A 23,086-nucleotide genomic window follows, 5' to 3' on the forward strand; every position below is an offset into this window, starting at 1 on the left:
TAAAATTGAGTTTCTTGGATTTTTTTTTTATAACAAACAGTAGAAAATATCATTTTTTTTCAAAATTTTTGGTCTTTTTCCGTTTATAGCGCAAAAAATAAAAACTGCAGAGGTGATCAAATACCATCAAAAGAAAGCTCTATTTGTGGGAAGAAAAGGACGCAAATTTCGTTTGGGTACAGCATTGCATGACCGCACAATTAGCAGTTAAAGCGATGCAGTGCCAAATTGGAAAAAGTCCTCTGGTCCTTAAGCAGCATAATGGTCCGGTCCTTAAGTGGTTAATCATCTATTCTCTTTAAGGATTTATTGGTAGTTATTTAGGAAGTGCAACACTGTTTTGTTATGTATATTCTATATGTGAAGTGAACACATTTTCTGTGTGTGCAGCAGCCAGGTGGGGGGGGGGGGGGGTATTTTCAATTTTTGGTTTGTGGTGGGATTTTGTCACATCACCTACTACACATATCACTACATAGTGATTACGGTTATTATCATTTGTGCATTTTCTGTGTGTGCAGCAGCCAGGTGGAGGGGGGGGGGGGGGGTGGGTATTTTTCATCTTTTTGTTTTTTTGTGGGATTTTTTAATATCACCTACTACTCATATCACTACATTGATTAAAGTTATTAATATTTGCACTGATAGAAATTAGTTTTATTGTTTGATAAAACTTTAATAACAAAAGCTTAAACAGACAATTAACCTGTTTAGCTATATGACAACATTAAAAAACACATAATGCGATAGACATTATGCAAAAGATTTTCAAAAAGAGCAATAGATGAACAATAAATGAAAAATTATAAAAAATAAATAAATAAAAAATAAATACAAAAAAAATAAAAATAATAAAAACATTAATAAAATTAAAAATTAAAATATGAAAAAATTAAAATAAAAATTAAATATTTTTGTTTTTATTTTTTTATTTATTTTTTATTTTTATTCTTTATTATTTATATTTTTATTATCGGAAAATATCTTCATCACTCGTTGATAGGTTCAACCAAGACTTCTATCAGCTGGTGGATGAAGCACACTGTGAGGCCATTATTTCTAAAGATCTATGGGATTTTGTACGCACAAAATATCCTCATGTACCCACTATGTACGCATTGCCGAAGGTACACAAGGACCTTCACAATCCACCTGGGAGAACCATCATTTCGGGCAATGGATGTGTCTCTGAAGCCATGAGTCAGGTAATTGATGATCTTTTGAGACCCCATGTTATGAATTTGACGTCCTACACTGTCACATACCTGGTTATTGAGTCCAATGTGCAGAGGGAGGCCTCCCTTACAGTCCTGACTCGAGGCCCCTGGTAGAGCTGACAGGAGGCACAGGAGTGCAGGACAGCATGAGTGCCTGGCAGGATCAACAGCTGATATGCAGGTCTGATGCTCCTGATGAAGCTGGGACAGCAGGAACAGCAGGTGGAACACAGCAGACTGGACGCTGAAGCAGGAGAGCAGGCACTCACAGGATTCAGGTGGATGGTCCCCAGGATAGAGACACAGGAGGGTGAGACAGGCCGGGTCATACACGGAAGAGCAGTACTGGAACAGATGCAGAAGGATGGAAGGAAGGTCACTGGGCAAGCCCGGTCGGCAACAAACTGGTACGGATAAACCAAAGGATCAGGCAGGAGCGAGGTCGTGGACAGGCCGAGGTCAGGTGCAGGCGGAAGGCAAGGATAGTCACAAGACAAGCAGGTAGTCACAGGAACTGATCAGGAACACAGGAAACTCTCAGGGAAAGCTGTAGATCTGGCAGCAAGATTCCTCTGTCATGACAGGGTTTAAACAGTACTTCTGGCGCCAATGGCCGTGCACACGTGCACGGAACCACTGCTTTCAGCATGCCTTTCCTGACATTGCCCGCCTCCAAGGGGCAGCCTCTGGATGCCCAACCGGGCCAACTTTTCAGGATGAGTTCTTTTTGAAGGACAGGATTAATCTCTTGGCATGGATGTTATTTTCCGGTTCCCAGGAATTTTCTTCCGGCCCGTAACCCTTCCATTTCACCAAAAATTGGATCTGATTATTCCTCTTCCGACAGTCCATGATTGCCTTCACCTCATATTCTTCTTCCCCATTAACAATCACAGGTTCAGGGGGGTCTGCACTTTGTCCAGGAAAAGGATTAGCGACAGCGGGTTTAAGTTGTGAGACATGGAAAACGGGGTGTACCTGAAAGGACTCCGGCAGTTCCAGCTCATAGGCCACCTCATTGATCCTTCTTTTCACTGAAAAGGGGCCTGTGAACCTAGGACCCAACTTCTTAGAGGGGCAAGCAAGCCTTTGTTTACCGTAGATAGCCACACCCGATCTCTGGGTTTTAGAACTAGTTCCCCCCCCATCTCTTTCTGTCAAAGATTTCTTTGTTGCGTTCCTGCGCCTTGGCCATGGTTTCCTGTAATAATTTGATATTTGAGTTGAAAAATTTAAAATTTTGAAAGCAGCTGGCACCAGACATTCTGGAAGAGAGTTGGGTAAGAATGATGGGTGGTATCCGTAGTTGGAAAAAAAAGGGAGTTTGTTTTATGGAAGAATGAGTAGAGTTATTGTAAGCAAGCTCAGCCAGTGGCAATAGGGACAACCAGTCATCCTGGGAAAATGAAGAAAAACATCACAGGTACTGCTCAAGAGTCTGGTTGGTCCTCTCCGTCTGCCCATTAGTCTGTGGGTGGTAGGCAGAGGAGAAGGACAATTCGATGCCAAGGGTCTTGCACAATGCTTTCCAGAACCTGGAGGTGAACTGTACACCCTTATCCGAGGTGATGTTAACAGGAACTCCGTGAAGCCGGACAATCTCACTGATGAAAACTTGTGCCGTTTCAGGGGCAGATGGTGTTCCTTTCAACGGGATAAAGTGTACCATTTTGGATAGCCGGTCAACGACTACAAATATAGCAGAATGGCCTTCTGTGGGAGGGAGATCCACAATGAAATCCATGGAAATAGATTTCCAGGACCTATCTGGAACGGGTAAGGGTCTGAGCAGACCCCAAGCCTTAGTTCGGTTGCACTTGCTCCAGGCACAGATAGGGGAATATTCCACATAGTCCTTACAGTCCTGGGCAACCTGGGGCCACCAGAAGGCGTGCTGTACCAAATCTACTGTCTTGGAAACGCCAAAGTGCCCCGCTTGGGCATGGTCATGACAAAGTTCAAGTATGGTGACCCGGAGACTCTCGGATATGAAAATGTTATCATTACATCACAGCAGACCATCTTTTGCCAGCAACTTTGTTTCCAGCAAGCTAGGAATATAGACATAAGCCTGTTTGACCCGGGTAAGTAGATCTTCCTGTACCAGAAGAAAATTTTCCATAGGTAGGATGGTGTCTGAGGAGGCAGTTGTTTCAGAGTCGCTGAACATACGGGACAAGGCATCTGGTTTTGTGTTCTTTGAGCCGGGCCGGTATGTCACGTGGAAGGAGAATCTAGAGAAGAATAGTGCCTATCTGGCTTGATGAGGTTTTAACGTTTTGCAGTTCTCAGGTACTCTAGATTCTTGTGATCTGTGTACACTAGAATCGGATGAGCTGCCCCTTCCAGCAGATAGTGCCACTCCTCTAGCGCAGCTTTAATCGCTAAAAGTTCTCGATCCCCAACGTCATAGCTCCTTTCCGGAGCAGATAACTTACGGGAAAAGAAGGCAACAGGAAACAAAAGGGACTTAGGACCCTGACGTTGTGAGAGCACGGCACCGACAGCGATGTCAGAAGCATCCACCTCCAAAACAAATGGCAGAGCAGGATCAGGGTGTTTCAACACTGAGGCAGAGGTGAACAGACGTTTTGATGGAAAGGCTGCTTGGGCTTCAGGGGTCCAGTGAAAACGGGTTCCTTGTTTGGTGAGCTGAGTCATAGGTGAGATAATGGCAGAAAACCCCTTAATGAATTTACGGTAAAAGTTCGCAAATCCAACGAACCCCTAGATCCCCTTCTTGTCAGTAGGAGGAGGCCAATCCAAAATGGCTGAGATCTTTTGAGGATCCATCTTGATGCCCTCGATGGAAATAATTAGTCCTAGAAATTGTATACTCTGGTTTTTGAATTCACATTTTTCAGCCTTGGCATATAAGCTGTGTTGACGAAGGTGACTCAGAACGCACTTAACATGCTTATGGTGACTATCAATGGAGGAGGAGAAAATCAGAATGTCGTCCAGATAAATGATAACGAACAGGTCTAAGTAGTCCCAGAAAATATCATTAACAAAGTGCTGAAAAGTGGCAGGAGCATTGCACAACCCAAATGGCATCACCAGATACTCAAAGTGTCCGAATCGAGTGCGAAATGCCGTTTTCCACTCATCACCCTTTCTGATGCGGACCAGGTTATAGGCTCCACGAAGGTCAAGTTTAGTAAAGATGGTTGCAGCCCCCAACCTCTGGAAGAGTTCGGGCACCAGGGGGAGAGGATAGCGATTTTTGATGGTAATTTTGTTGAGTTTGCGGTAATCGATGCAGGGTCGAAGAGTATGGTCCTTCTTTTCCATGAAAAAGATGCCGGCTCCTGCCGGAGAGGTGGATGGGCGGATAAATCCTTTTCTCAAGTTATTGTCAATGTATTCCTTGAGGGTAACTAGCTCTTGTTCAGTGAGAGGAAAGATTCTTCCAAAGGGGATCACGGCCCCAGGGAGGGGCTCAATAGGGCAGTCGTACACTCAGTGTGGTGGTAATGTCTCTGTGCCCTTCTTACTAAATACATCCAGAAAGTCATGAAACTCCTCAGGGACTGACTGGCGGATTTCAGAGTCCAGACATAGTAAGGAGGAGGAGGAGTTATTGCGAACTTCCAGAAGACAGTATTGATGGCAATAAGGAGATGAAAAAGTAACTTCTCTAGTAGTCCAGTTAATGTGGGGGTTGCAAGCCCGCAGCCAGGGCATGCCCACGATGATGGGAAACAAAGGTGAGGTGATAATATCAAGACGTAAAAGCTCCTGATGGCAACTGTCAACTGTGGCCGACAGAGGGGTTGTTTCCTGTGTGGCAGGTCCTGATTTGATGGCTGACCCATCAGCAAAGTGCACGAGAAGTCCTTGAGTCTTGGGTAGCAGTGGAATGGAATGTCTGGCTGCGAAGGAGGAGTCCATGAAGCAACTGCATGCCCCTGAATCAATAATAGCGGTTACTTGAAGGTTCTTTCCGGACATCTGCAACAAAACCGGAACAGAGAGGTGAAAGGAGGCATTGATCGCAGCAGAGACTTGGTTAGTGTAACTTAAGAGGCACTTACTGGACTTAATGTTCTTACAAAGTGTCCTGGTTCCCCACAGTGCATGCATAAAATTCATACATCTGCGTTGATGTTCTTCTCCAGTGAGAGAAGGGCGGAGCATGCCCAGTTGCATGGGTTCAGAAGTGTCTGGAGTTGGAGCAGGCTGTCCTGAAGGAGCAGGGTAAGAAGGCCTAGGAACCCTTGGTAGCATCCAGGTAGGTCGGTATTGTCCCATGGTTCTTTCAGACCTGCATTCTCGCAGACATCGGTCAATTTGTATGGCCAAGGCAATAAGGCCATCCAGGGTCTGTGGTACCCCTACCCTAGCCAGTTCGTCCTTAAGAGGATCTGACAGTCCCATGCGAAACTGATAGCGGAGGGCCGCATTGTTCCAGTTGGTGTCAGCGGCCCAACGCCTGAATTCGGCAACATAGTCCTCTACAGCTCTGCGGCCCTGCTGTAGAGAGTGGAGTGCTGCTTCCGCAGTTGCCGATAATTGTGGATCCTCGTACAGCTGTGCCATGGCATCCAGAAATGTGGTCAGGTTAGTCAGGATCACGTACTTCTGTTCTTGGAGAGGATGTGCCCAGGATTGGGGTTCGTCCTGCAGCAAGAAAATCACGAAGCCTACTTTGGTGGTCTCCAAAGAGGAGTTATGGAAGGCCCTGAACCCTGAACGGTCTCCAGGAAATCTCTCAGGTGTGGGTACACGAGGCTCCGGGGGAAACATCACCACTGTAGGTGAGGGAGAGGAGCTGGCTGAGGCTTGTGAAGTCCCTTGAGGAGCAGCAGGAGGTGAGAGCGTCTGCACATGCTCTTCCAGACGGTTATAGCTTTCCTGAAGAGACTTTACAGCCTGAGTCAGGCCAGCAAGGTGTAAGCACAGTTCATCCATAGGTGAGGCTCCGCACTCGGGCTCAGACATGGCTGCCAGATACGGTCATGTACCTGGTTATTGAGCCCGATATGCAGAGGGAGGCCTCCCTTACAGTCCTGACTGGAGGCCCCTGGTAGAGCTGACAGGAGGCACAGGAGTGCAGGACAGCACGTGTGCCTGGCAGGATCAACAGCTGATATGCAGGTCTGATGCTCCGGACGAAGCTGGGACAGCAGGAACAGCAGGTGGAACACAGCAGACTGGAAGCTGAAGCAGGCATTCACAGGATTCAGGTGGATGGTCCCAAGGATAGAGACACAGGAGGGTCAGACAGGCAGGGTCATGTACTGGAACAGATGCAGAAGGATGGAAGGAAGGTCACTGGGCAAGCCGGGTCGGCAAAAAACTGGTACGGATAAGCCAAAGGATCAGGCAGGAGCGAGGTCGTGGACAGGCCGGGGTCAGGTGCAGGCGGAAGGCAAGGATAGTCACAAGGCAAGCAGGTAGTCACAGGAACTGATCAGGAACACAGGAAACTCAGGAAACGCTGTAAATCTGGCAGCAAGATTCCTCTGTCATGACAGGGTTTAAATAGCGCTTCTGGCGCCAATGGCCGTGCACGCACATGGACGCGCACAGGCGCGCGCACGGAACCACTGCTTTCAGCAAGCCTTTCCTGACATACACCAAGCACACAATTTATGTGTTACAGATTTTGGAAAATTTAGAAATTCCCAGTTCAGCTTTGTTGGTTACGATTGACGTTGAGTCTCTTTACAATAGTATTCTGCATTATTTGGGTGTAGCAGCTGTTGGAAGAGTTCTTCAGCAGAGATCAACACATTAATGAAAATACAACAAATTTATACTCACCATGTTGGAATTTATTCTAAAATGTTTTTCCTACAAAGGCTCCCCCTACCTCCAGGTACAGGGTGTGGCTATGGGGACATGTTGTGCCCCCTCTTACGCCAACCTGTACCTGGGGGAGTGGGAGAAGGAATTTCTGGCCAGTGAGGAGAATTCTATGTATACACAACATATCGTCACGTGGCAAAGATACATTGACGATCTGTTGTTGATATGGGTTGGTCCTGAAAGTAAATGAGTGAGTTGCCTCAACCATATGAATCGTAACAATCCTAATCTCTTCTTTACAATGACCTATGATTCTCAGAAGGCGATTTCTTGGATGTTAGGATTTTAAAGGACAGAGAGGGTAGAATTACCAGCAAATTATTCAGGAAGGACACTGCTGATAACACGTTGTTGCATGCCGACAGTTTCCATCCTGTGTCTTTAAAAAAATCCATACCCTTCAGCCAATATTTGCGCATCAGGCATAATTGCACCACAGATATCAACTTCCAACTGAAAGCCGATGTACTTACCAGCAGATTATTGGCTAGAGGCTATACAAAATTTTGAAGAGTTTTGTAACCAAGAGTCCACAAATTACCTATAAAAAAGCAGGTTCAAATGGTGAAGAACTTGTCCAAAGTGAATACAAAGGGGACCTAAGGGGGGACCCTTGTAAGACCTGAGGAACCTTCCCTTCAATGTTTGGCAATTTAAAGTATGTATAGCATGTAATGGTAGAAGCACTTTTCCGCTAGGACTATAGGAGACACTGCGTGTGTGACAAGATTTTTGGTTGTTTTCCTGCTTCCTTTTTTCTGCGCTGTAGTTATTAGAAACTTTATTGCCATGGTTGCTGGGCCCCCTTTTTCTCCCTTTTTCCCCCCATCTCTTTCAGGTTTTTTGATCCTGTTGTGGAGTGTGGGGTGGGTATAATGGCTGTGTGGCTTTGTATGTGGAGGAGAGTTGTGTTTTCACGCTCCCGCCCCCACGTGGTGTGGACCCAGAATGCTGTTGGTGAATTTTTTTGATTTCACACCAATCATGGCTGCTATCCTGGTCTTAGGATGGTTGTTTTCCGGAGACAGGAAGTGATGTAGTGATGGTGGAGGTGACGCGGTTGCGTCTGTTTGACACGTATTGCATCACTTCCTCTCATACATTTATAGCTAAAACAGCGTAGGAGCTGAAGTGGCGGTGACGCGAGTACACATGACGCGTATTGTGTCACTTCCTCTCGTACATGCGCATGATAATAGGGACGCCATCAGGATCTTTCAGCGCCATTCCTTCTGCCTTTGATCGATGTGGAGCTTGGTTGTTTTCCTCTCTCTGGCTGCCAGTCCTTAGGAACTTCGCCCTATGCCACAATTGACAATTAGAAATGGGATTTCTTGGAACAATGCACGGTTGATTTAAGGGGGATTTCAAGTAAGTAAATTTATTTTCTGGGCCAGCCCTTCGGGGAACAACATTCAGGCTGACCCAGTATCCCTTGCGCCTCGTCTTGCGCCCCCCCCTTATTCTACAGTGCAAAGCCTTCCACCGTTTTTCTGGGGCAGCTCACGTCAGGCAACCAATGGATGCTGACAGTTTGGTGACTCTTTGGCGGAGGTCTTCAATGACTCATGTATGGTATCCTTGCCATCTGGAGGAGTGCTTCTGATAAACATACTTTTACATTGTAAGGGCATGTGGATGATGATTTACATGTATTTTTCATATAATTATGTACCAATGGTTCACTAATTTAAGCTGTTTTTTCAGAAGTGGTATTATTCCCTAACAATATACTTTCTAAAAATAGAATGGTATTAACAGCGCTTGCATTGAATATTCATTCATGCTGATAGGTAATCATTAAGTGCTATAAATTTCCCTTGTTATACTAGTACAGTCCACCTGTCCTCCTGGAGACTGCAGTATGCAACTCTGGGAAATCCTAATCTTTGGGCAGGTTTAGCATTAATATACACTGCAAATGCAAATATACATACAATACAACGCAATAAAATGCAATGAAACTGCCACTGGATCTTATACATGTGAGATTAAAAAGTAAAAATAAAACTGAAATAAAGTAAAATCCTCTTCTCACTCTCTAAACTGCTCTGTTGTAGTGACTTTGCACAAAGCAGCCCGAATCCTCCCCTTCTCGGGTCCCTCTTCTGAGCTCCTGGCCCCTACCTCCTGTCGAATGCTCCCACAGCAAGCAGCTTGCTATGGGGACATCTGAGTCACAGCTCCCTGTGTGCAGAAGAGGGACCCGAGAAGAGGAGAATCCGGGCTGCTTTGTGCAAAGCCACTACAACAGAGCAGTTTAGAGAGTGAGAAGAAGATATGATGCAATCACTGTTCTAACACCTCCTCCTTGCCAGAATACAGGTTGCATTTTATTGAATCACAGAGCTGACTTCCTGAAAATAAAATCAGACATCTCTCTTAAAATGGTGCTAATTGAATTTCCTGGAGTATAACGGAATATGAACAGCAGCTGTTCCAGAGTGCAGTACCACACTTAAGGAGATGACAGGCTCTATTTTATTTATTTATTTCAGGTACTTATATAGCGCCGTCAATTTACGCAGCGCTTTACATATACATTGTACATTCACATCAGTCCCTACAATCTATGGTCCCTAACTCGCATTCATACATACTAGGGACAATTTAGACAGGATCCAATTAACCTACCAGCATGTCTTTGGAGTGTGGGAGGAAACCGGAGTACCCGGAGGAAACCCACGCAGGCACAGGGAGAACATGCAAACTCCAGGCAGGTAGTGTCGTGGGTGGGATTCGAACCAGCGACCCTTCTTACTGCTATTTAATCCAGATTTCTGGTAAGCCTTTACACTAGAGGGACAGATCACGAGGTGATGCGGTGGAGATTTATCAGCTTTAAGGACAACTATTGGATTCAGTTTCGAAGCCCTGTTTTACTACTGTCATCAACTCACTCATGTTTGGGACTCATCCCTTTGATGTGCATCCTTCATCTTGCACATTAATTGGGCACCGCTAATTGCTCACTATTTATTTGAATCACATTCTACTTGGGACTTTTTACTTTTTTACTTTTTACTCTCACATGTATAAGATCCAGTGGCAGTTTCATTGCATTTTATTGCGTTGTATTGTATGTATATTTGCATTTGCAGTGTATATTAATGCTAAACCTGCCCAAAGATTAGGATTTCCCAGGAGGACTCCAGGAGGACAGGTGGACTGTACTAGTATAACAACAAGGGAAATTCATAGCACTTAATGATTAACTATCAGCATGAATGAATATTCAATGCAAGCGCTGTTAATACCATTCTATTTTTAGAAAGTATATTGTTAGGCCTCTTTCAGATGAACGATCCGTTCAAGTCCGCCTGTCAGTTTTTTAGGCGGACCTGACCAGACCCTCCATAGACATCTATGGAGCATCGGATGTCAGCGGTGACATGTCCGCTGACATCCGACCCGCTCCGATCCGAAAAAGTGTAACAGAGGAAAAACCTACTTTTCCATCCATTTTCGGATCGGATCGGGTGACAACGGACTCTAAGGTACGTCATCATCCGATCCCCCATAGGGGAGAGCGGCACTGTGACAGGTCCGTCGCTGCACAGTGTGCAGCGATGGACCTGTCATCTTCCTGCTCAGCGGGGATCCACGGAGCGATCCTCGCTGAGCAAGCGGATGTTCATGGGGCGGATCATCTCGGATCCGTCCCGTGTGAAGGAGCCCTAAGTGTTTTTGTTTCAGATTTTACCTTATAACGGTAACTTAAAGTGCGTCAATTCACTCTGTATCCATTTGAGCGCTAGGATCAGAGTGTTTTTTTACATTTTGATATCTTTTACCGTATTATTCCCTGAAGAAGATTTATAACAGTATATTTTGAAACGCGCTGGATACCCTCCTCTACTACATTCCTCGGCACAATCAATGACGAAGGGAACAGCAAGCAGATGGGGACTATCACTTTATGACAAAATAGTCAATTGTGCAATCGTGATAATATCATTGATGCAATGTTTTGTAATATCAATATGAGATTTTTTATGTAATTTTTCTACAATAAATATTAACTATATATATATTATATATGAAATTTTATGTTTTTTCAATTGCCTACAAAATCCCACATTTTTGAGGTTTATTCTAAGTAATACACAGTTTAGTATATCTTTCCCCTTCGACTTCTTCCAGGTAGCTCAGCAAGAGCACCATAGGTTCCAATGGTATCTGGACCTCACTCGAATCACTTAATGTCCTGACCACCTGCTCCCAGTATGATCGGAGCCTGGGACAGGACCAGACCATATGCCACAAGATGATGGGCATATGCCCACCTCACTCCTACATCTAGGACAGTACGGGTCAAGTTGGGGGTATATGTTGGCCATTCTATGTGGGGTATAGTACGCCCTGTGTAGGAATTTGAGTTGGATGAACGTATCTTTGGCCGCTATCATAGAGGGAATGAAAGTAGATATACAGTCCTCCCATTGAGTCTTGCCCAGAACTGGAATATCCGCCCGTCACCTGTCCAGGGATCGAGTGGGTTTAGTGTCATGAGTCACCATCAGGTATAGATTCAGGGTGGAAACGGGTTTCCCCATCACGCTGGAGGTCAACAGGCACTCAATGGAGTCAGACAGTGAAGGAACAGGAAAAGAAAGTACATCATAATGTGGGAGGGGACACAGATAATAAACAGAAAACGATACTGCTACAACCGAAATAACCACAAGATGGCAGTATAATAACCAATTATATAAACATTAACATAACTATGCATAGCGTTACATTTTACACAACTAGTGTAACAGCACACACTCTGTCCGGCATTGTAAATACCACTATGCTACATTATTACAGTAGTTACGTAATGCAAATAAACAATGGTGCAATTTACAGTTGTCTTGAAGACCTGAAAGACAAAAAAGAACATGCATATATATGCAACAATAACTTCAATAAGGCATGAAGAAGTGTCACTTAAAGTTCAAGGCACGTTCTTCTAGTGGTAGAAACTGGATCCAACAAACCCAGGTAAGCGTGTTCAGTCTCCAAAAGGCAAGTATAGAACAAGTTCAGGTGATGGATCTGAGGAAAGTCTTTACAGTTCCTTGTCTGGAAACCTTCACCTCTACCTTACGGATCATACCATCATCAGTAGGAATGGTCTTTACAATGAGTCCCATGGGCCATTTAATTCTTTCGGCTTGCTGGTCCTTGAGCTGAACAAGTTCTCCAACTTGGAGGTTAGGGTTCAGATGTTGCCATTTTCTGTGTCCTTGCAAAAGAGAAAGATACTCCATCTTCCAACATTTCCAGAAGCAGTTGGCAAGGTGTTGCACTCGCTTCCATTGCTCACGGTATAGGTTCCCTGCTTTAAAGTCTCCAGGTGGAACGGGAACAGACCCAAGCTTCTGTGAAAGAAGAGTGGTTGGAGTAAGGATGGTTGGGGACTCTGGATCTGTAGACATTGGAACAAGTGGCTTTGAGTTGATTATGGCAGACAGTTCTGCCAGAAAGGTGGTTAAACTCTCATGAGTAAGACTTGTGGAGTTCAAGTCCATTAACATAGAGTCCAGTATCCTACGTGTAATACCTATCATTCTCTCCAATGAGCCACCCATGTGGGAAGAATGAGGAGGATTGAAAGTCCACGTAGAGCTCTTTTCTGTTAAAAAAAATTGGATTGGCTTAGAGTCCAGCTGTAACTCTCGGCAGGCTCCAGTAAAGTTGGTCCCACAGTCAGATCTTAATGACTTCACTGGCCCCCTGATGGCAAGGAATCACCTTAGGGCATTAATAAAACTTGAAGCATCCATGGATTCTATAACGTCAATGTGTACCGTATGCACACTCATGCAGGTGAACAGCACTGACCATCTTTTGCTATTCACTTGGCCACCTCGGATTCTGCGTGCTGTTACCATTCATCGCCCAAAAACATCTAGACCAACGTGAGTGAAAGGTGGGTCAGTACTTAATCTGTCAGCTGGCAAATCTGACATTTGCTGTTGCTGATGTTCCCCTCTTAGTTTGCGGCATTGGACACAGTTGTGCAGTTTAGGTGAAATCTGTCTTTTTGCTCCAACAATCCAAAGGCCTGCAGCACTGTGAAATGTCTACCTTGGTGCTTAACCCTTTCATGTTAGTGCTGTATTAGCAAGGTGGAGAGATGTTGACGACCAGGTATGATAAGAAGATTTTGTTCTTGCTCTCCCAACTTGGCCTTGTTTAAACATCTACCAACCCTTAGCATGCCATGGATGTCAATGATTGGATTCAGGTTGGCAATTGGACTGTTTTTTGGAATGTCCTGCTTGTCACGGATACATTTCATTTCTGCACTAAATACATACTCTTGTACACTGCGTATTATGAGTAGTTCACTTTCAGCAATGTCCTTTGCAGAAAGAGGTTTTTGGCATAAGTGCCAGCCTTGACAGCATCACTGGACTTCGTGTGATAGCAGTGAGCAATATGGACTAACCTTGCAATAGTGCGTACAAGCCTTTTCCATTTGGAGAAACATTCAAAGTGTTGAGAACTCAAGGTGTCTTAACTTCAGACCAAATCTCTGGATTGTTGTCGGGATCTAGAAGACTGAAGACCTCAGTTGTAGCTTCTGTATGATCCAGCAGGAATTCAGGTCCTGTTAACCAAGAAGAATATGCAAAGACACTGGCAGATATTGGCCTAGTGGCATGATCTGCAGGATTAAGCTCCGTTTGGAACATGATGCCATTGTTCAGGCCTTTTGGCTTTGGATTTTTTGATTCTTTCTACACAGTTGCTGACATAGACATAAAAGCATTTTGTCCGATTCTATATGTAGCCCAAAACAACTTTGCTGTCTGTGTAGAATTTGATGTCATCAATCTGAATGTCTAGCTCACGCACAATAAAATCTGCAATTTCTACGGCTAGTACAGTCCCACAAAGTTCAAGCAAGGGAAATGTGTGCTCAGGCTTAGGTGCTAACTTAGCTTTGCCAAACAGAAACCCTATGTGGGCTTGATTGAGAGAGTCTCTTACCTTGAGGTAGGCAACGGCTGCTATGGTCTCAGTGGATGCATCTGAGAAGATGTGAATCTCTTTTCTCTGACTTGCGTGTAGCAGCGTGGTATGTCAATTCCATCTAAGGCATTGAGAGATTGTTTCCAGGACTCCCACTTTGAATATTTGTCTGTTGGTAGCAGAGCATCCCAATCTTGAATAGACTTTCATAGATGCCTTAATAAGGATTTACCTTCTATGGTGATGGAAGCCACAAATCTCAGTGGATTGTATAGACTGTTCACCACAGACAGAACACCACGTTCGGTGAATGGCTTGTCTGCAGAGCTAACTTGAAAGCCAAAGGAGTCTTGAAATAGGTTCCACCGCAAGCCCAGACTTCTCTGAACAGGAGGCATGTTCCTTCCCAGAATTAAATCCTTAAATCCTGTGGCATGATCGCCAGGCTGAAAGGCTTTCATCACAGCAGCATTTTTTAAGGCAATCTTATGAAGTCTGTGGGTTGGCTTGAGAAAGCATACCTTGAGTCCTTTGGAGCAGGTCTATGGCTTCTTCATCTGTGGGTAAGGATTTGAGCCCGTCATTCACATAGAAGTGAATCTGCACTGCTCCATCTGCACCATACTCCTTTTCGCCATCAATAGCAGTCCTTCTTAAATCATATGTTGCAACAGCAGGCAAGGGACATGTACTTTCATGCGGTATTCAATCACTTCATTGTGTATGTCCTTGTCACGGTGCCACAGAAACCTTAGTAAGTTTCTATGGTCTTCTTTTACTATAAAGCAATGGAACATTTGTTCAATGTCAGCAGTTATGGCAACTGGCTCTTTTCTGAGCCTCATAAGTACTCCTACAAGGTTGTTGGTTAGATTAGGACCAGTGAGAAGAGCACCATTCAGGGATACGCCTTGATGCTTGGCACTGGAGTCAAACACTACTCTGATTTGCTTTAGTTTATGTGGATAATACACTCCAAAGAAAGACAGATACCAGCACTCCTCATGTTCAAGAAGAGGTGGAGCTGGCTCAGCGTGATCATTGCCAAAGATCCATTTCATAAATGCAATGAAATGTTCCTTCATTTCAGGCCTGTTTTTTAGTGTTCCCTGAAGTGAGTTGAATCTGGACAAAGCTTGTTCACGGTTATTTGAAAGTCTGACTCTTGTAGCAGGAAGAGGTAATGGTGCAACACAGCTGTTAGATTCATCTTTGAAGAATTCACTGTCCATTATTGCGATGAACTCTGTCTTTAACTGACAAGGCTATTCTGTTGTGATCACGTGTAGTACAAAACACTGTGCTACCTAAGTTGTCGTCACAGGGCATGGGAGTAAAATCAGATACCTAGGATGATGTCAAGCGGCTTCTTCTTTACTTCATAATGATGAGGGCATTGTCTAAAGTGAGATGCACGCCCATTTCTTAACACGTCAGTCTTAAACGAGTTGATCTCAGATGGTGTGCACATTCTGTTCAAGCATAGATCACCAACTATTACCCAGCCTAGATCAAGTCTTTGTGCATATGGGGCGCTGTCAGATCCATTGCACTGCTGGCACACTTTATGTACTCTGAGAATGTCTCTTCCCAGCAAGACTAGTATTTCAGCATCCATGTCCATTGGAGGAATATCAGTAACCAGGTGCCTTAAGTGGGGATGATGATACGCAGCTTCTGGAGTAGGAATTTCTTCCCTGTTGTCTGGTATTTGGTCACACTCAACTAATGTTGGCAAGGGTATGCCCTTCTTTACCTTGATGGCAACTTTACAGTTTTTAGCAAAATGGTCGTAGGAAGCACAGCACCTATAGCATATTCCAAGTTTCTTGAGAATCTTCCTGCCTTCTTGGATAGTCTTTGCCCTAAGCCCATGACATTTCTTTAGAGGGTGAGGTATTTTGTGAATAGGACACTGACAATTTGGATCATTATCTCTATCGCCCGAATCACTCTGGTGAGCTGGAGAGGATACGGGAGGTGAGATGTCTGTCTTAACAGATACAGCTCTATTTAAGTCTCTATATTTAGCTGCTTTGTTATCATACCTTGATGATGAAGCAGGCAAGCTAGGCTCACTGAAGCTGAAATAATTTCTCGTACAGGCTTGTTCACTGATGAACCTGCAAAAGTATGAGAATGAAGGAAAAGATACGTTATAGATTTTTTTATATATCTTGAGCCCTGTTGTGCAATTTTTCTTGCAGGTTGTATGGCAGTTTAGACACCACTTTATTCACACCATGGGCGGTGTCCAGGTAGCTCAGCCCAGGTAGATGAGGGTCTTCCTTTCTTGAAGCTTGCGATGATCTTTGCTACCTATTTTTGGAAAGTTATGCAGTCTCTTGAATAGAGCACTTTCTATGGCTTCAGAGCTACCATAGGTTTGCTCAAGTCTTGCCCATGCAGCAGCAAGACCTACATCTGTGTTGTCAACATGTACTGCTCTCAATCTTTTAACGCAATCTGCAGATTCTGGCCCTAGCCACTTTATAAGCAAATCAAGTTCCTCCTTGGCAGTAAGGTTGAGATCAGCAATAGAAGCTTTGAAGGTTGATCTCCAAGCTGTAGTTCTCTGGACAATTGTTGAACCTTGAGAGGCAAATGTTAATGAGCATGCGGCGGATCATATATTTGGCGCAGTCAGACAGGTCTGATCTCTCACTCTTTGGTGCCAAAGTAACTTGTGGGACCGCTTGGGTGTGAAAGTTCTCTGGTCAATAAGGGTGAGGTTTACAAAGATAAAATGATTTTACAAGAGCAATTAGCTTAGCCTCTAAGGCTTCTGCTGGCTGTTGCTTGAACTGTGGATTGTCGCTGGCAGTCACCTGGTCATTGGCAGGAGGTGATGAGGTTTGCTGTGTAGATGCACTTGAAGAGGCTCAGGCTTGTGCAGGTTGGAGATCTCTGTGTTGAGAGTCCGAACAGTAAAGTTAGTAGGCGGTACAGGAGATGATTCTGAATCATTGCAAACACTATGCCTTAGCACATATTCACTGGTGCGTTCAATTGGATCTTCCATTTCTGCTGGAATAGAACAGTCCGAGTTAGTACTTTCTCCCATTGCTTGTTCAAGGACCTTTAGCATTGCTAGGGCAGCTGCTTCCACCCCTTCAATTTGCAGAATCTTTATTTGGGATTCCGCCTCTGCTTGGCAAGCTGCCATCTCTGCTTGAAGAGTTTTGTTCTGAGCTTCTATCTTTGCTTGGCAGGCAGGGACAATCCTGGACGGGGTGCACGGGGTGCAGTGCACCCAGGCGCCACAGAGGTGGGGGCGCTGAAGCGCCAGAGTGCTCCCCTCCCTCCTCCTCCACTTCCTTGTTCGTAGTAGGCGGCTCTCTCTGCTGGTCGCCGCCTCGACTTGCCGAGTGCCGAAGCCCGTCGCCCGTCCCCCTTCCCTCCTCTCTCCTACCCTCCTCCTGTCAGAGGAGGAGAGCAAAATGAGATCAGAGCGGCTGTCTCTGCCGCGCGGTGACGTCACTGGGGGGGGGCGGCGGCCCGTGCCCAAGCCCAACGTTCCAGTTCTCCTTCGACCTCCTGTGTCTCGATCCCGCCTGCTGCCCAAGCCTGACACGCTCCACCCGGGTGGCGCGGCTGCACACTGTTCTCTCCTCTCCAGCTGCTGCCCGGGTGTTTTAAATTAACCTAATGGGGGGATGTTTGTCCTGGGGGGGTTTATACTAATGTAGGGGGAGGGGTTTCTCCTGGGGGGGTCTATAGTAAAGTAGGGGGGGTGGTTTGTCCTGGGGGGGTCTATACTAATGTAGGGGGAGGGGTTTCTCTTGGGGGGGTCTATAGTAAAGTAGGGGGGGTGGTTTGTCCTGGGGGGGTCTATACTAATGTAGGGGGAGGGGTTTCTCTTGGGGGGGTCTATAGTAAAGTAGGGGGGGTGGTTTGTCCTGGGGGGGTCTATACTAATGTAGGGGGAGGGGTTTCTCTTGGGGGGTCTATACTAATGTAGGGGGAGGGGTTTCTCCTGGGGGGTCTATAGTAATGTAGGGGGGTGGTTTGTCCTGGGGGGGTCTATACTAATGTAGGGGGAGGGGTTTCTCCTGGGGGGTCTATACTAATGTAGGGGGGTGGTTTGTCCTGGGAAGGTCTGTACTAATGTAGGGGGGTGGTTTGTTCTGGGGGGTCTATACTAATGTAGGGGGGGTGGTTTGTCCTGGGGGGGTCTATACTAATGTAGGGGGGGTGGTTTGTTCTGGGGGGTGGTCTATACTAATGTACGGGGGTGGTTTAGTCCTGGGGGGTCTATACTAATGTAGGGGGGTGGTTTGTCCTGGGGGGGTCTGTACTAATGTAGGGGAGGTAGTTTGGCCGGAGGGGTCTGTACTAATGGAGGGGGGTGGTTTGCTCTGGGGGGGTCTGTACTAATAGAGGGGGGTGGTTTGTCCGGGGGTCTGTACTAATGGAGGAGGGGTGGTTTGTTCTGGGGGGTCTATACTAATGGAGGGGGGTGGTTTGTTCTGGGGGGGTCTGTACTAATGGAGGAGGGGTGGTTCTGTACTAATGGAGGGGGGTGGTTTGTCCTGAGGGGGGTCTATACTGATGGGAGGTCTGTAATAGTGAGTGGCGCACTATGTTTCTTCCCCCACCTTCATGTTAGCCAGGAGCCCGGGAAAGCTTTCAGGGAAGTACACCCAGGACTCCAGAGGGAGAGGACAGTGCTGAGGGAACACCATCAGAGAGAGAACCCCGCTGCCCTGCGCCACCAGAGGGAAAGCCACACAGCCTGGTGCCATGCCTGGCAGAGAAAGGAATGGAGTCATAGCCAGAATACAGATCTGGGCTCTACCCAATGGAGTCGCCACGGCAATTCAGAGTGAGCTGACTCCTGATCAGAGGAACCGTTGTTGCTGTATCGCTGGGTCAGGTGAGAGGGCCGATCGGTCATTATCTACTAACGTTCATAAGAACTGCAGTCTCTGACCATCTCTTGTACTATGTCTGCAGACTCTGATCATCTCTTGTACTATGTCTGCAGTCTCTGACCATCTCTTGTATTATGTCTGCAGTCTCTGACCATCTCTTGTATTATGTCTGCAGTCTCTGACCATCTCTTGTATTATGTCTGCAGTCTCTGACCATCTTCTGTAGTATGTCTTCAGTCTCTGACCATTTCCTCTATTCTATCTCCAGTCTCTGACCGTCTCCTGTAGTATGTCTGCAGTCTCTGACCGTCTCCTGTAGTATGTCTGCAGTCTCTGATCATCTCTTGTAACATGTCTCCAGTCTCTGACCATCTCCTGTACTATGTCTGGGGGCTCTTTCTAACAGACCCTCTAACAGAAGCGCTCTCTGTGTGCATCAGAGAGACTCCCCTCCAGGTCTCATTAGTGTAAGCTCTTCCTGTATTTGCTTTATTGTTAAGAGATCATGGGAGGATCCTAGGGTAACGAAGACTTCTTAGGGGAGCATCTCTGTGTTTGAGTCATTGCCATAGAAGCATTTGTAAAGGGGAGGAGTTGGTAAGATGACCACGCCCACGTGGGGGCACCAGAAATATTTCTGCACCCAGGCGTCTGTGACCCTAGGATCGGCCCTGTTGGCAGGCTTTGTTCTGAGCTTCTATCTCTGTTTGGCGAGCTGTCATCTCTGCTTGGTGAGCTGCTATCTGCCTTTCTGGCAAATGAGCTTCGCACTTCATTTGCTTCCAGACTTGCATGGGCATCTATTAGCTTGTCGATTAATGTTGAGCTTTTAGAGTGAGACAATTTAGAAGAAGGTGCTGTGAGCTTAGTAGATGTAGATTTATGAGATCTGGTCTCCTGCAGGTGAGCAATGCGGAGTTCCACCTTATCCTTGACATTTTGCACTAAGAGATTTCTTTGTTGGTTTAGTTCATCTGTCTTAGTCAGTTCTGCTAAAGAGCCCTCTATATTAGTGTCCTTTAAGAAATCTGTGTATTTAGCAGACAGCCGCTGGTAGCGTTCATTCGCTGCAATCTGTAGAGTTTCTTAATTCGGCTGGTTGATTGCAGCGTGGCAAGACTAACATGCAGTATGTAGTTTTGCCCCACAGTTCTGATAGATTGCTGGGGAACTAATCTTTAGTGGTTTCATAGTTTTCTCTAAGTTTCTGTGTTGGTATTATTGTGCGTTTGGGTCTCACATTCTGATCTGCGATACCTGCAGAATCTGCTCCCTGTGCATCTGTGTGGTCAGAGGCATGATGGTTCTGTGTAGGTTCAGCAATAAAAGAGTGCTCGGAGGTTTGTCTAGACATTTTTTCAAGCTTTCCAAAAAATGGTTACTGTCTCTTTAAGAAGATGAACAGTAGCTTAGACAGGTGGGATAACAAGGTTCAATGCAGAGAAACAGTTTTCAACATTCACTGATGAAGCGCACTAAGCTTGTGTGACCATGTGCTTTCACAAGCTGGAGGATGGCACTGAGCTTGATTGCAGATTAAACATACACATCTGCACAGCAGGATGTAGGAATTCTACCACATGTTTTGACTATTCTGACTCCAACTGTTGTAATAGTGACTTATCCCTTGCTAAGACCTCTATGCCCGGCCTGTATATATAATCATCATGGACAGTTCTCCTCAGATAGCTTGAACTTATTAGACATGTCTTTACCATCAGTGTATTTTTTATTGCAAACAGCAGATATAGCAGGCAACAAGATGTGCCAGATGAATGAAAGACGAGATCTGCAGGTCAAAACATGGTAATGTCTTCCACGATGCGAGCAGATTGCATGCGGCCCATACAGAAGTGGCCATCTCTGTTCTCCCAAGACAGTGAAGGAACAGAAAAAGGAAGTACATCATAATGTGGGAGGGGACACGGATAATAAACAGAAAAGGATAGTGCTACAACCAAAAAAAATACAAGATGACAGTATAATAACCAATTATATAAACCTTAACATAACTATGCATTTTACACAACTAGTGTAACTAGTATGGGCGGCAAAGCTGTCATCTTCTGGCTTCTCTCTCTCTGACACTCATTCTCTCCCCCTGCCGCTCTTTCTCTCATCCACTGTAGTTGCTCCGCTCCAGTCCATTCCCACTGTCTCCTGTCAATTATCCAGCCTGCTACTTTGTATTTTAGTCCCCTGCTTACTGCCATCACCTCTAGGCCCCAATCACACCTCGGTGTTCCCATAAAGAAGTAACGCAGCAAAACATAATGCAGCAAAACCCACAGGTAAATTCAGTCTGTATATGCAATAAAGCATGCTTGTTATACTCACTCCTCCTTCCACTGTCCCCAATATATTTCTTGATAATACAGAGCCAGGGGACAGGCTGCACATCCTCAGTTTGGTGTGTACTGCTAAAGATTTTATTTTTATTTTTTTCAGGAGAGTGCATGTGATCAGTAGTGCACAGGGTCAATCAGCACTGTCCAGATAGAGGGTCAGAGGTTCTACATCCTGATAGGACAGTCACTCATAGAAGTTACAAGACTGCTATATACTGTTGATGAGAAAAGGTATTTATATGTACTAAAATAATTGCATTTCAATGTTCTGTGTACTGTGGGAGACCAGATATAGTGAATGCAGGGTCCTAAGTTTAGTAACACTTTAATGGCACCTCAGCCGAATGTGATTGTAGCAGTCATGCGTTTTTCACGTGATAAAATGCATGAAAAATGTGCCAAAACACAGTTTGAAAATGCGCGAGGCTCACTGCAAAAAAAAAAAAAAAAAAAAAAGAAAAAAAAAAACGCAGGAGGAACTTTGGGGCATTTTTTGCAAGTAGAGAAGCTTATTCAAAAGAATGGACTGACCAAGGCTGTCGCGTGACAATGCAAAAAAAATGCGCTAAAAAAAGCAATGTGACGCACGAGTGTGAATGGGGCCTTAAAGTACAACTAAAGGCAAACCTTTTTCTTGGTTTTGGATATGGTAGACCCCCATTAGGGAGATTTACCCTTTATATTTGTCCTTTATCTTTATCTTACCTTTATCTTTAAAGTGGTAGTAAAGGCCTTTGGTATTGGATAGAAAGATCTGGATGCCGCACACTGGATAAAGTAGAAAACTTGTCTTTATTGTAGAGATAGGACCATCAAAAGTACAAGACAATCATGCAGGATGTACAGGATCAGCTGACGCATTTCACACTCGAAGCTGAGTGCTTACTCATAGCTGCATACAGCTATGAGTAAGCACTCAGCTTCGAGTGTGAAACGCGTCAGCTGATCCTGTACATCCTGCATGATTGTCTTGTACTTTTGATGGTCCTATCTCTACAATAAAGACAAGTTTTCTACTTTATCCAGTGTGCGGCATCCAGATCTTTCTATCCAATACCTTGCTCTATTCAGCATTTAGCCAGCACCTGGGACTCAACTCTGAAGGCTTCACATTAACTTTACACCTGGGTCTGGATCCACCTGAGCGGTGAAACACTCTTCCTGCTAGTAAAGGCCTTTGGTTATGTTTTACCTACAGGTAAGCCTATGAAGCTTACCCGTAGGTACTGTATATATCTCCTAAACATGCACTGTTTAGGAGATATTTACTTGTGAAGCTGCCTGTGATGTCACTGGCGCATGTGCTCTGAAGGAATGGCATACCAGTGCCGTTCCTTCAGAGCCCTGTGCCGTAAACAGTGACTCCCATCAAAAGGATCAGAGCTTGCGAACCTGGAAGGAAGCCTGGGTGAAGATGGAAGCCCTGTCAGCGGTGGCAGCGTGCCGCTCGAGGGCTTTGTTTTAAGATACGTTTTTGCGATGCATACTAACACATTATAACAATGCCTTGCACAGGAAACATTTTTCTTTTTTTTTTTCGAGTTCACCACCGCTTTAAGAGTAAAAGTGAGGGACAAACTAACATTATGGGTTGTCACCCAAACAGGAATAAAGGGGAAATCTTCCAATGGGGACACTAGTTATGGTTACCCTGATGACAACCAGAGATTCCTTCACTTTGGAGGAATTTCTCTTCACTTCCTATTTTGGCTATGGAACAGGAATTAAAGATAAATCTCCCCATTGGAACACAGATGGCGAAAAAAAAAAAAAAACAACTGACGGGGATTAAAATATAACCCTCTTTTACTCTATCTGAACTGAAAAAAGAAAGTTTTATCTTTAGTTCTACATTAATCACTTC

At 45.2% G+C, this 23,086-nt stretch overlaps 1 long non-coding RNA gene across 1 annotated transcript in view; it reads left to right on the plus strand.

The window, feature by feature from the left end:
- LOC141110705 (uncharacterized) overlaps nt 1-23,086 on the plus strand; it is a 167,180-nt gene that overhangs the window by 12,159 nt on the left and 131,935 nt on the right. The window contains exon 2 of the long non-coding RNA XR_012236323.1: nt 21,323-21,453. This is a non-coding gene — a long non-coding RNA (uncharacterized lncRNA). The remainder of the gene's footprint in view (nt 1-21,322; nt 21,454-23,086) is intronic.

The sequence above is a fragment of the Aquarana catesbeiana genome, linkage group LG10, assembly GCF_042186555.1.
Source record: "Aquarana catesbeiana isolate 2022-GZ linkage group LG10, ASM4218655v1, whole genome shotgun sequence".
Classification (NCBI taxonomy): Eukaryota; Metazoa; Chordata; class Amphibia; order Anura; family Ranidae; genus Aquarana; species Aquarana catesbeiana.